The sequence below is a fragment of the Theobroma cacao genome, chromosome 1 (assembly GCF_053813885.1).
Source record: "Theobroma cacao isolate CCN51 chromosome 1, ASM5381388v1, whole genome shotgun sequence".
NCBI classification, from domain to species: Eukaryota; Viridiplantae; Streptophyta; class Magnoliopsida; order Malvales; family Malvaceae; genus Theobroma; species Theobroma cacao.
In genome coordinates this window covers 31,865,600-31,877,495 of record NC_142639.1, presented here as the reverse complement: position 1 = coordinate 31,877,495, position 11,896 = coordinate 31,865,600, and the positions used below count along the sequence as shown (strand labels likewise).

Below are 11,896 nucleotides of genomic sequence, written 5' to 3'. Positions count from 1 at the left end.
AGCTCGACTCTATAAAAATATTTATCATGACATACATGTGATGGATAGTATGTTTGCATGCTAGGAGAGTTTCGAAAAATTTACAAAAGTCAGTATTGTACCTAGAGGTACAATAAAGTTGATTTAAGCCTCGAACTAGATCAAATAGAGAATTTACAATGAAATTAAGAATTTTAAAGTCCCAGAATGGGTTAATATGGTGATTCGGAGTTCGAGGATCAATTTAGAGTCAAATTGGAATTTTCGCTATCTAGGGGCAAAATGGTCATTTGCCACCTGGGGACAAAATGGAAATTTTTAGAAAAGATTTTTGGCCCCATTTGACTTATTGGAGTAAGATTTGAGGTTTAGAAGTGAAAAATTTTAATTTCGGTATAATTTGGAGTAAAAGGGTAAAATGGTAATTTTACCATTCGGAATCGAAAATTTAATTTTTTGAAAGGATTTTGATCAAATTTAATTATTTGGAGTGTGAAATGAGTATGAGGAGTGAAAATTATGCATTATGGAAAATTTTCAATTTTTGGGGTAAAAATGTAATTTTTGAAAAGTTCAGGGGCAAAAGTGTAATTTTGAAAAATTTGCTCCACCAAAACTTTGGAACAATCTGGAAATATCACTTAAGTCTTGGATAAGTCAAAGGGAATGCATGGTGAAAGAAAATAGGACAAGTGGATGGCTAGAAAAAAGAAATGAATTAATAAAATATTTAAAATATGAATAAAATAATATTATTTCATTAAACAATAAAAATGCATAAAAAAAATCAGCCCACCCATTCTTCTTCTTCAACATTCGGCCAAGCAAGAAACAAGAGAGAGAAAGGAGAAAACAAAACCCTAGAGAGAGAAAATCAAAGAAAAAGTGTGAATTTTCAAGGAAATTAAGTGAAAAAGGTGAGATTTTTTTTATTAAGCTTGAGTTTTCTTATTCCCAAGCATTTCTCTTTATTTTCCATGATTAAATTACATGTTTTCATGATGAATTCAATTCTGAAAAAATGGGTTAGGAGAGAGAAAGTTGTTGGGTTTATTTGATTTTAATTTATGTTAGTGTTTTTAGTTAGTTTAGCATATTTAGAAACAAAACAACAAGAAAATAATTTATTTTCTCCTCCAACCATTAATGGCTGAATTTACCATGTAGTGAGTGAGGATGAGTTTGATTTTATTCTAGGAGAATTGGTTAAGGAATAATGAATTATGAGCCTAGAAAAATAATGGGAATTTTCGGAGCAAAAATACGAATTTTTACCCACTAGGGGTATTTTTGTAATTTACTATTGGGACTGATAATTTGCATCACACTGACGGACATTAAGTTAATTTGGGTGCAATTGAGGTATAGAAACTGAAAAGAATTAAATTGGAGTTTAAACGAACCCGTTAGGAATTTAATCGGGTGATAAGACGAATTAGGCTAATACCGGATTTAGATAGTTACCAGTGCATTTTTGCATTCCATATCATGCATTGGTAGTCCAAATTAGTTTAATTTTGATTTAGTACCAACTTAGTGAATTCTCGATTTTGTACTGTGTCAAGGTGGTGAGTCCTCCAATAAAGGCAAGAAAATTACATCCGAGGACCAGTAGACAGAGTGCTTCGAAAGTCTGCATTCTAGACATTGTGAGTAAACTTATTATCGTCTTAATTATCCAGAGTAGTTTTGTACAACTATGTGATTTTATGAAAAATGGGTTTAAATGGTAAATTGTTATGTTTTAAGGGAAATTGTGATTTTATAAAATGATTTTATAAATTTTCTGAAAAATCGAATATTGGTTTTGAAAATAGAGTAATTGGAGACTGCTAGTTTGTGTTGCAAATTTATGGTTCTAAATTGAATGGCTTATGACAATAAATGAGCATGAATGGCTAAACTGATTTTGGTGTTATAATTATTTATACTGTGTATTCAGCCTTAAGAGGCTAGGTTGTGATAAATTGCCATGACATGCTAGAATGAATTTTATTGATTGGTGGATTATATATTAATTATTTACTGCAGAGGGGGTTCCGTGGACCAGCCTATTAGAGGGGCACGAAAAACTCCATTATATTATTACCTCGAACGGAGAGGCGCGTAGGGTATCTCCTGGGGTATAGCTTAGGGTTCACTTCACGCCAAACCACCACGTGAAGGGGAACTCAGCCAACGCCAAGGAACGGCTGTATTTTTTTCAAACAAAAATATATTTTAAGTGTACACAAAATTTTAACAGCCTTGGCGGACTCGGTTAGATGCCCTGCGCAAGGTATCACCGAGTATGAGTTTTGGCACGAGCCAAAGTTTTAAGAAATTCATAAGCCAAGTTGATTACTCGATTTTTATGGATTGATTTTATTTGGTTGAAATGAGTTGAATGGTAATGAAATTACAGTATGATGATTTATTTTAATTGTCTCCATTTACTCGACTTTAGATAGTTTAGATGGTATCTGTTTACTCGCTGAGATTTTATAATCTCACCACCCTCATTTCCTCGCATTTCAGGCTCAGGGAATTTCGTAGTTAGCTGACTTGAACAAGGACCTTCATTTGGACTCGAATCGGTAAAAGCTGTAGGTTTCCAGCTTCCGATGCATTTTGGATAGATATGGGCCCACGTGTCACTGTAAAAGAAATTTTATGCTTTGGTTATTTGCTTTATAGTATATATGAATATAATTATCTTTTACGCTATAAGAATTATGTACCGATAGTTTTATGAAAATTATTTTACAAGAAAATAGTTTATTTTATTGAATATTTTTATCATATTCAAATGGTCAAATTTTCACTTCAAATGAACGTTTTAGATACTTAATTTTTTTAATCATTAAATATATATTTTCGGCTTACCTACTACATTTTTAGCAAGTTTCGAGGTTTTCGATAAAAATGACAAAAATGCCCCTGTGAGAAAAAAAAAAAAACAATATGTTATGTTATAATTTGGAAATGATTTGTAATCCTTCGTATTTTGATTATTTGATAACTATTGCTCACCGGGGAAGTGCGAAAGCTGATACAAGAGCCTTGCGAGGTTTCGATCGACATTCGGGGTGAAGAATGTTTGTCGAGGCTTCGCGGCGGTTGTCACGGGCTCGATGGGGAGTTCCGGGTCGTGACAATTTAGATTGGTATCAGAGCATGGTTTAAAGATCAGATATTTTGATTTTAAAGCTTTGGATTTTAAAGTTTTTTATTTTAAGGTTGTTTTAAGAAATCTACACTGACACTGCGTGGCCCCAAGTCCAGTTAAGTTAAGATAAGTTAAGTTAAGTAAAGTTAAGTTAGGTTAGATTGAATAGAATGTATGCATCTACATATAGAAATCTACCTATTTTTGAGATGCATAAATAATTAAACAATTACTATTTGATTGCATATAGGTTTTGAGGTGCGCTGGTGATACATACACCATGTCTAGGAGAGACGGTAGTCCCGACGCCTCTCATAGTATTAGCGAGGGATCGCTAGATTCTACTGCTAAGAGCCGATGGCAACCTGAACCGAGTAGTCCAAAAAGTACAGATAGTAATAATATTAATGTAAGCATAAGAGGTTCCCTTTTGAGAAAATCTAAGGAACATGTTAAAGAAAGGGGGAAATTAAGGATAGCTGAAGAAGGTATTCGTTCTAGGAAAAGCGTGACAGTAGTCCGACACTTTCCACCAGGCTGTGGGAGAAATGTAAGGAGACAATCAGAAAAGGATAAGGAGAAAGTAACAGTGGCGAGTAAACCCCTTAGAAAAGTGTCAGGTGTACGAAATTTTCCTCCCGGTTATGGAAGAAATGCTGCACCGGTGAGTGATGAAGAATATAAGAGAATACAACAAGCTTGGATTGAAGAACAAAGGAGAAAATCTCAGGAGGAAGAGGATCCATTGATGTGCCCGGATCAGGACAATGAGGAACCTAAAGATGTTTAATACTTTAGTTGAAGTTGTATTGTCATAAATCTAGGCAAGTGTCGTTTAAGGGAAGATGTAGTAGTTACCTGTGTAAAGGAGTTAGGAGTGGCTTTTATTTTGTATGACTCGAACGGAATGTAAAATAGCAGTTTAAATAATTGGATATGTATGGGAATCTTTTAGTATAACAGAGATAAATTAATAATATAATTATTGAGGAAGGTTATAGAAGGAAGCAATAAGGTTATAAATGACATTCGGAATGGATAATGTGATTAAGTTAATGATTGTAATTTAAGCATGAAGGGGATTATTCAGTGATGTTATGACACTATGAGGTAATAGTTGGGCACAAATATAACCCAATGAAGTTAAATTATGGAATATGGGGAATATAAAATTTTGATTCAGTAAGGATTGTGAGAATAAAGTGAGGAGGAAGCCGGGCTATTTTCGTAGTTAATTATACCGAAAGTCAAGAAGATTATTGGAGTATAAGACAAAGAAGATAATTGGATAGGGATGACAATAAATTTGAGGAAAGTTGTAGATAGTAAGCAACTTATGTGTGGAGTGGTATATTTATCATGAATTTATTACACTGTATGGAAAGGATGTTTTGAGGTGGAATTTTATGAATGTTGATAAAAGTCAAAAGATGACATGAGATGAAAGTATTAATCTAGCTTAGTGTGTATGACAAGAAAATAGAAGGTACCTATATTTATGGAACTCATGATATATATCTAAAAGGGAAACCACTGGTTGAGAATGATTGATGTGGTGACTTTGAATGCAAACAAATAGCTTTGATGAGAAAATTTCTAATAGCTACAGTACTTCAATATTGACTGTTCAATGTTGTAATGCTCCGAATACTTCACGCTTATGATGCATGAGTAAGATGGGAGTGACATGATAATGAGCTTACAAATTGAATTTTGGTTGTTGGTCATTGTGTTTTGTTATCTGGGAGTCTTAAATATTCTGGAGAATGTTTACCCAAATGAATTGAAAAACTTCTTTATTGCCTTGTATAGAGGCATATAATTAAAAAAAAAAAATTGAAAGATTCTTGAGATGACTATATTGAGATGAGATATCAAGTAATGAAAGTGTGAAGGAAGAATTACGAGACTGGTATAAAAAAATCAGTTTATATAGAATATCATTATGAGAATTTGTAATATCTGTTTTGATACAGTAAAATGACAAGGGTTAGTAACAACATGAGGCTAATTGTGTGGCACCCTAGAAACCTATGAAGATAAGTTAGAGATTGAATGGATGAGTACGTATTTATATATCTTTAAGATTAAGTGTTTTAGGAATACATAAACATCTTTGAGAAGAGATTATAATCATACACAGCAAGTATGAAACGTAAAATTTTTAAAAACTTGCTGAGAAGCCTAACGGCTAAATCACAAGTTAAGGGATCACATGCTGTGAGACATAAGTTTAAGATAGATATTCCCAAGGAAATACTCAAGAGAAGTTTTGCTCTGGATCTCGTTAAAGCAAGCACTAAGTTATGTGATTATAAAAAGGAAGCTGTAAGCTGAGAGTGATATTAGTATTAGTATTGAAAAATACTTGAGGGGAATCTAGTTTTAAGTTTTACAATTTCAAGTACAATTTATAAATTAGTTAAGGAAGAATGGTGTTATGTTCATATGAAGGAGTGGAACAAAGGATGATAGAAGTTGACCTTGAAAATGAAGTCAGATAATGAAACTTTCCTAATATATTATGGAAATTGGAATTCGAAAATGCTTAAGGCATACATGATTCAAATGGGTTTGAGTCTTAAGTGACAAATCAATATCGTAATGCAAGAAAGATACAAGGTAATATAGAGGCATGAAAAATGATTAAGGACAAAAAGGATGACTCTTAGGAATTGTGGTATTGCATGAGATGCAATGATCAAGTTGAGATAAATCTTTGAGGCATCAATAGGATTATAAAGCATACACGTATAATAGATTATAATTCAATGGAGATGACATTGTGATGAATGATATATAGTATAAGGAAACTCAAACATATGGTTGGAAATGATATGAATGATATGAAGTTATACACAAGTATAATAAGAAGGTTGACATGCACTATAAGAATTATTATATTGAAACTAGGATTGGGATACAAATGAATAATGGGGGAATGTAGTCCAAGGCATGTGAACACATGGATTCCTATATATAAAGAGAGAGGTTGACATTTGAAAATGCATGTATATATGTATATATGAAATTGATAATTTTACTAACTGAAGTGAAGAATGGTTCTCGGTAATTGGGAGATTTTGAAATAGTGTCCAGAGAGGTTAGTGAGCTAAAGTGTTAACAGACATGTAATGAACGATTAAAGTTATGAATGACTTTGAAAGTAAACCTTAAATTGTTTAAGTTTTTAATGGAACTCCATTAAAGGAAGGGTTTAGACCAGTATAAGATGGATGAATCAAGGTTGAGAAAATTGGTATGGAGCAAATTAATAAAACGATGAATAGGTATACATAAGTAAGTATGATATGTGATCGAAATCGGTATAATTGAGATGAAGTTATGGTTCAAATGTAATAATGGAGATAAATGCATGCTTAGTGTCTAGATATAAGAGATCATGGTTGTGAAAAGTATTACTGATCCGGTTCCAAAGGATGATAATTGCTTTAAATAAAGCATTTAATTGAACTGAAGGTGAACGAGGGAAATAAATTGAATGTCCCTATAAAAGGAACAAGGAGTAGGATCATAGAAGGAGATTGATAATGCAACATCGACAGGAATTCGAGGACGAATTCTATTTAAGTGGGGGAGATTGAAATACCCCATACTTTGATATGGTGATAAATAAAATTGATCGAATGCATATTGAGGTCAATTAAAATGTTTAGAAGTGATAAAAGATGAAAGGAGTAGTTTAGGATAAAATGTTTCGCAAGTGAGAAAATAATAATAAAATAATAATAATTTTATCGGAGGAGAATTTGTGAGATAAAAGGCGATTTGGAAGTCAAGTGAGGCATAATAAGGTATTTTTGGTACCAAGGAGACAAGATAAAATTTTTAGAATAAAATAATATTTTATTAATAAAATAATATTAAAATATTAATATTTAGCCGGATGTCGAAGTTAATCAAGAAGGAGGATCATATGGTTGATCCAAGTGGGGGAGAAGATGACAAGCTCGACTCTATAAAAATATTTATCATGACATACATGTGATGGATAGTATGTTTGCATGCTAGGAGAGTTTCGAAAAATTTACAAAAGTCAGTATTGTACCTAGAGGTACAATAAAGTTGATTTAAGCCTCGAACTAGATCAAATAGAGAATTTACAATGAAATTAAGAATTTTAAAGTCCCAGAATGGGTTAATATGGTGATTCGGAGTTCGAGGATCAATTTAGAGTCAAATTGGAATTTTCGCTATCTAGGGGCAAAATGGTCATTTGCCACCTGGGGACAAAATGGAAATTTTTAGAAAAGATTTTTGGCCCCATTTGACTTATTGGAGTAAGATTTGAGGTTTAGAAGTGAAAAATTTTAATTTCGGTATAATTTGGAGTAAAAGGGTAAAATGGTAATTTTACCATTCGGAATCGAAAATTTAATTTTTTGAAAGGATTTTGATCAAATTTAATTATTTGGAGTGTGAAATGAGTATGAGGAGTGAAAATTATGCATTATGGAAAATTTTCAATTTTTGGGGTAAAAATGTAATTTTTGAAAAGTTCAGGGGCAAAAGTGTAATTTTGAAAAATTTGCTCCACCAAAACTTTGGAACAATCTGGAAATATCACTTAAGTCTTGGATAAGTCAAAGGGAATGCATGGTGAAAGAAAATAGGACAAGTGGATGGCTAGAAAAAAGAAATGAATTAATAAAATATTTAAAATATGAATAAAATAATATTATTTCATTAAACAATAAAAATGCATAAAAAAAATCAGCCCACCCATTCTTCTTCTTCAACATTCGGCCAAGCAAGAAACAAGAGAGAGAAAGGAGAAAACAAAACCCTAGAGAGAGAAAATCAAAGAAAAAGTGTGAATTTTCAAGGAAATTAAGTGAAAAAGGTGAGATTTTTTCTATTAAGCTTGAGTTTTCTTATTCCCAAGCATTTCTCTTTATTTTCCATGATTAAATTACATGTTTTCATGATGAATTCAATTCTGAAAAAATGGGTTAGGAGAGAGAAAGTTGTTGGGTTTATTTGATTTTAATTTATGTTAGTGTTTTTAGTTAGTTTAGCATATTTAGAAACAAAACAACAAGAAAATAATTTATTTTCTCCTCCAACCATTAATGGCTGAATTTACCATGTAGTGAGTGAGGATGAGTTTGATTTTATTCTAGGAGAATTGGTTAAGGAATAATGAATTATGAGCCTAGAAAAATAATGGGAATTTTCGGAGCAAAAATACGAATTTTTACCCACTAGGGGTATTTTTGTAATTTACTATTGGGACTGATAATTTGCATCACACTGACGGACATTAAGTTAATTTGGGTGCAATTGAGGTATAGAAACTGAAAAGAATTAAATTGGAGTTTAAACGAACCCGTTAGGAATTTAATCGGGTGATAAGACGAATTAGGCTAATACCGGATTTAGATAGTTACCAGTGCATTTTTGCATTCCATATCATGCATTGGTAGTCCAAATTAGTTTAATTTTGATTTAGTACCAACTTAGTGAATTCTCGATTTTGTACTGTGTCAAGGTGGTGAGTCCTCCAATAAAGGCAAGAAAATTACATCCGAGGACCAGTAGACAGAGTGCTTCGAAAGTCTGCATTCTAGACATTGTGAGTAAACTTATTATCGTCTTAATTATCCAGAGTAGTTTTGTACAACTATGTGATTTTATGAAAAATGGGTTTAAATGGTAAATTGTTATGTTTTAAGGGAAATTGTGATTTTATAAAATGATTTTATAAATTTTCTGAAAAATCGAATATTGGTTTTGAAAATAGAGTAATTGGAGACTGCTAGTTTGTGTTGCAAATTTATGGTTCTAAATTGAATGGCTTATGACAATAAATGAGCATGAATGGCTAAACTGATTTTGGTGTTATAATTATTTATACTGTGTATTCAGCCTTAAGAGGCTAGGTTGTGATAAATTGCCATGACATGCTAGAATGAATTTTATTGATTGGTGGATTATATATTAATTATTTACTGCAGAGGGGGTTCCGTGGACCAGCCTATTAGAGGGGCACGAAAAACTCCATTATATTATTACCTCGAACGGAGAGGCGCGTAGGGTATCTCCTGGGGTATAGCTTAGGGTTCACTTCACGCCAAACCACCACGTGAAGGGGAACTCAGCCAACGCCAAGGAACGGCTGTATTTTTTTCAAACAAAAATATATTTTAAGTGTACACAAAATTTTAACAGCCTTGGCGGACTCGGTTAGATGCCCTGCGCAAGGTATCACCGAGTATGAGTTTTGGCACGAGCCAAAGTTTTAAGAAATTCATAAGCCAAGTTGATTACTCGATTTTTATGGATTGATTTTATTTGGTTGAAATGAGTTGAATGGTAATGAAATTACAGTATGATGATTTATTTTAATTGTCTCCATTTACTCGACTTTAGATAGTTTAGATGGTATCTGTTTACTCGCTGGGATTTTATAATCTCACCACCCTCATTTCCTCGCATTTCAGGCTCAGGGAATTTCGTAGTTAGCTGACTTGAACAAGGACCTTCATTTGGACTCGAATCGGTAAAAGCTGTAGGTTTCCAGCTTCCGATGCATTTTGGATAGATATGGGCCCACGTGTCACTGTAAAAGAAATTTTATGCTTTGGTTATTTGCTTTATAGTATATATGAATATAATTATCTTTTACGCTATAAGAATTATGTACCGATAGTTTTATGAAAATTATTTTACAAGAAAATAGTTTATTTTATTGAATATTTTTATCATATTCAAATGGTCAAATTTTCACTTCAAATGAACGTTTTAGATACTTAATTTTTTTAATCATTAAATATATATTTTCGGCTTACCTACTACATTTTTAGCAAGTTTCGAGGTTTTCGATAAAAATGACAAAAATGCCCCTGTGAGAAAAAAAAAAAAACAATATGTTATGTTATAATTTGGAAATGATTTGTAATCCTTCGTATTTTGATTATTTGATAACTATTGCTCACCGGGGAAGTGCGAAAGCTGATACAAGAGCCTTGCGAGGTTTCGATCGACATTCGGGGTGAAGAATGTTTGTCGAGGCTTCGCGGCGGTTGTCACGGGCTCGATGGGGAGTTCCGGGTCGTGACAATTTAGATTGGTATCAGAGCATGGTTTAAAGATCAGATATTTTGATTTTAAAGCTTTGGATTTTAAAGTTTTTTATTTTAAGGTTGTTTTAAGAAATCTACACTGACACTGCGTGGCCCCAAGTCCAGTTAAGTTAAGATAAGTTAAGTTAAGTAAAGTTAAGTTAGGTTAGATTGAATAGAATGTATGCATCTACATATAGAAATCTACCTATTTTTGAGATGCATAAATAATTAAACAATTACTATTTGATTGCATATAGGTTTTGAGGTGCGCTGGTGATACATACACCATGTCTAGGAGAGACGGTAGTCCCGACGCCTCTCATAGTATTAGCGAGGGATCGCTAGATTCTACTGCTAAGAGCCGATGGCAACCTGAACCGAGTAGTCCAAAAAGTACAGATAGTAATAATATTAATGTAAGCATAAGAGGTTCCCTTTTGAGAAAATCTAAGGAACATGTTAAAGAAAGGGGGAAATTAAGGATAGCTGAAGAAGGTATTCGTTCTAGGAAAAGCGTGACAGTAGTCCGACACTTTCCACCAGGCTGTGGGAGAAATGTAAGGAGACAATCAGAAAAGGATAAGGAGAAAGTAACAGTGGCGAGTAAACCCCTTAGAAAAGTGTCAGGTGTACGAAATTTTCCTCCCGGTTATGGAAGAAATGCTGCACCGGTGAGTGATGAAGAATATAAGAGAATACAACAAGCTTGGATTGAAGAACAAAGGAGAAAATCTCAGGAGGAAGAGGATCCATTGATGTGCCCGGATCAGGACAATGAGGAACCTAAAGATGTTTAATACTTTAGTTGAAGTTGTATTGTCATAAATCTAGGCAAGTGTCGTTTAAGGGAAGATGTAGTAGTTACCTGTGTAAAGGAGTTAGGAGTGGCTTTTATTTTGTATGACTCGAACGGAATGTAAAATAGCAGTTTAAATAATTGGATATGTATGGGAATCTTTTAGTATAACAGAGATAAATTAATAATATAATTATTGAGGAAGGTTATAGAAGGAAGCAATAAGGTTATAAATGACATTCGGAATGGATAATGTGATTAAGTTAATGATTGTAATTTAAGCATGAAGGGGATTATTCAGTGATGTTATGACACTATGAGGTAATAGTTGGGCACAAATATAACCCAATGAAGTTAAATTATGGAATATGGGGAATATAAAATTTTGATTCAGTAAGGATTGTGAGAATAAAGTGAGGAGGAAGCCGGGCTATTTTCGTAGTTAATTATACCGAAAGTCAAGAAGATTATTGGAGTATAAGACAAAGAAGATAATTGGATAGGGATGACAATAAATTTGAGGAAAGTTGTAGATAGTAAGCAACTTATGTGTGGAGTGGTATATTTATCATGAATTTATTACACTGTATGGAAAGGATGTTTTGAGGTGGAATTTTATGAATGTTGATAAAAGTCAAAAGATGACATGAGATGAAAGTATTAATCTAGCTTAGTGTGTATGACAAGAAAATAGAAGGTACCTATATTTATGGAACTCATGATATATATCTAAAAGGGAAACCACTGGTTGAGAATGATTGATGTGGTGACTTTGAATGCAAACAAATAGCTTTGATGAGAAAATTTCTAATAGCTACAGTACTTCAATATTGACTGTTCAATGTTGTAATGCTCCGAATACTTCACGCTTATGATGCATGAGTA

At 32.9% G+C, this 11,896-nt stretch overlaps 1 long non-coding RNA gene across 2 annotated transcripts; it reads left to right on the top strand.

Annotated features, from left to right (window-relative positions):
* The first annotated feature begins 615 nt into the window (after positions 1–615).
* Positions 616–9,863, top strand: LOC148764735 (uncharacterized). Of its 2 annotated transcripts, XR_016028622.1 has the most exons (5): positions 616–896; positions 1,545–1,628; positions 2,497–2,564; positions 8,640–8,723; positions 9,592–9,863. It is a non-coding gene; the product is annotated as an uncharacterized LOC148764735 (long non-coding RNA). The 2 variants fall into 2 exon arrangements; XR_016028620.1 differs by lacking the exons at positions 8,640–8,723; positions 9,592–9,863 and having other exon boundaries at positions 625–896; positions 2,497–2,767.
* The last annotated feature ends 2,033 nt before the right edge of the window (positions 9,864–11,896 follow it).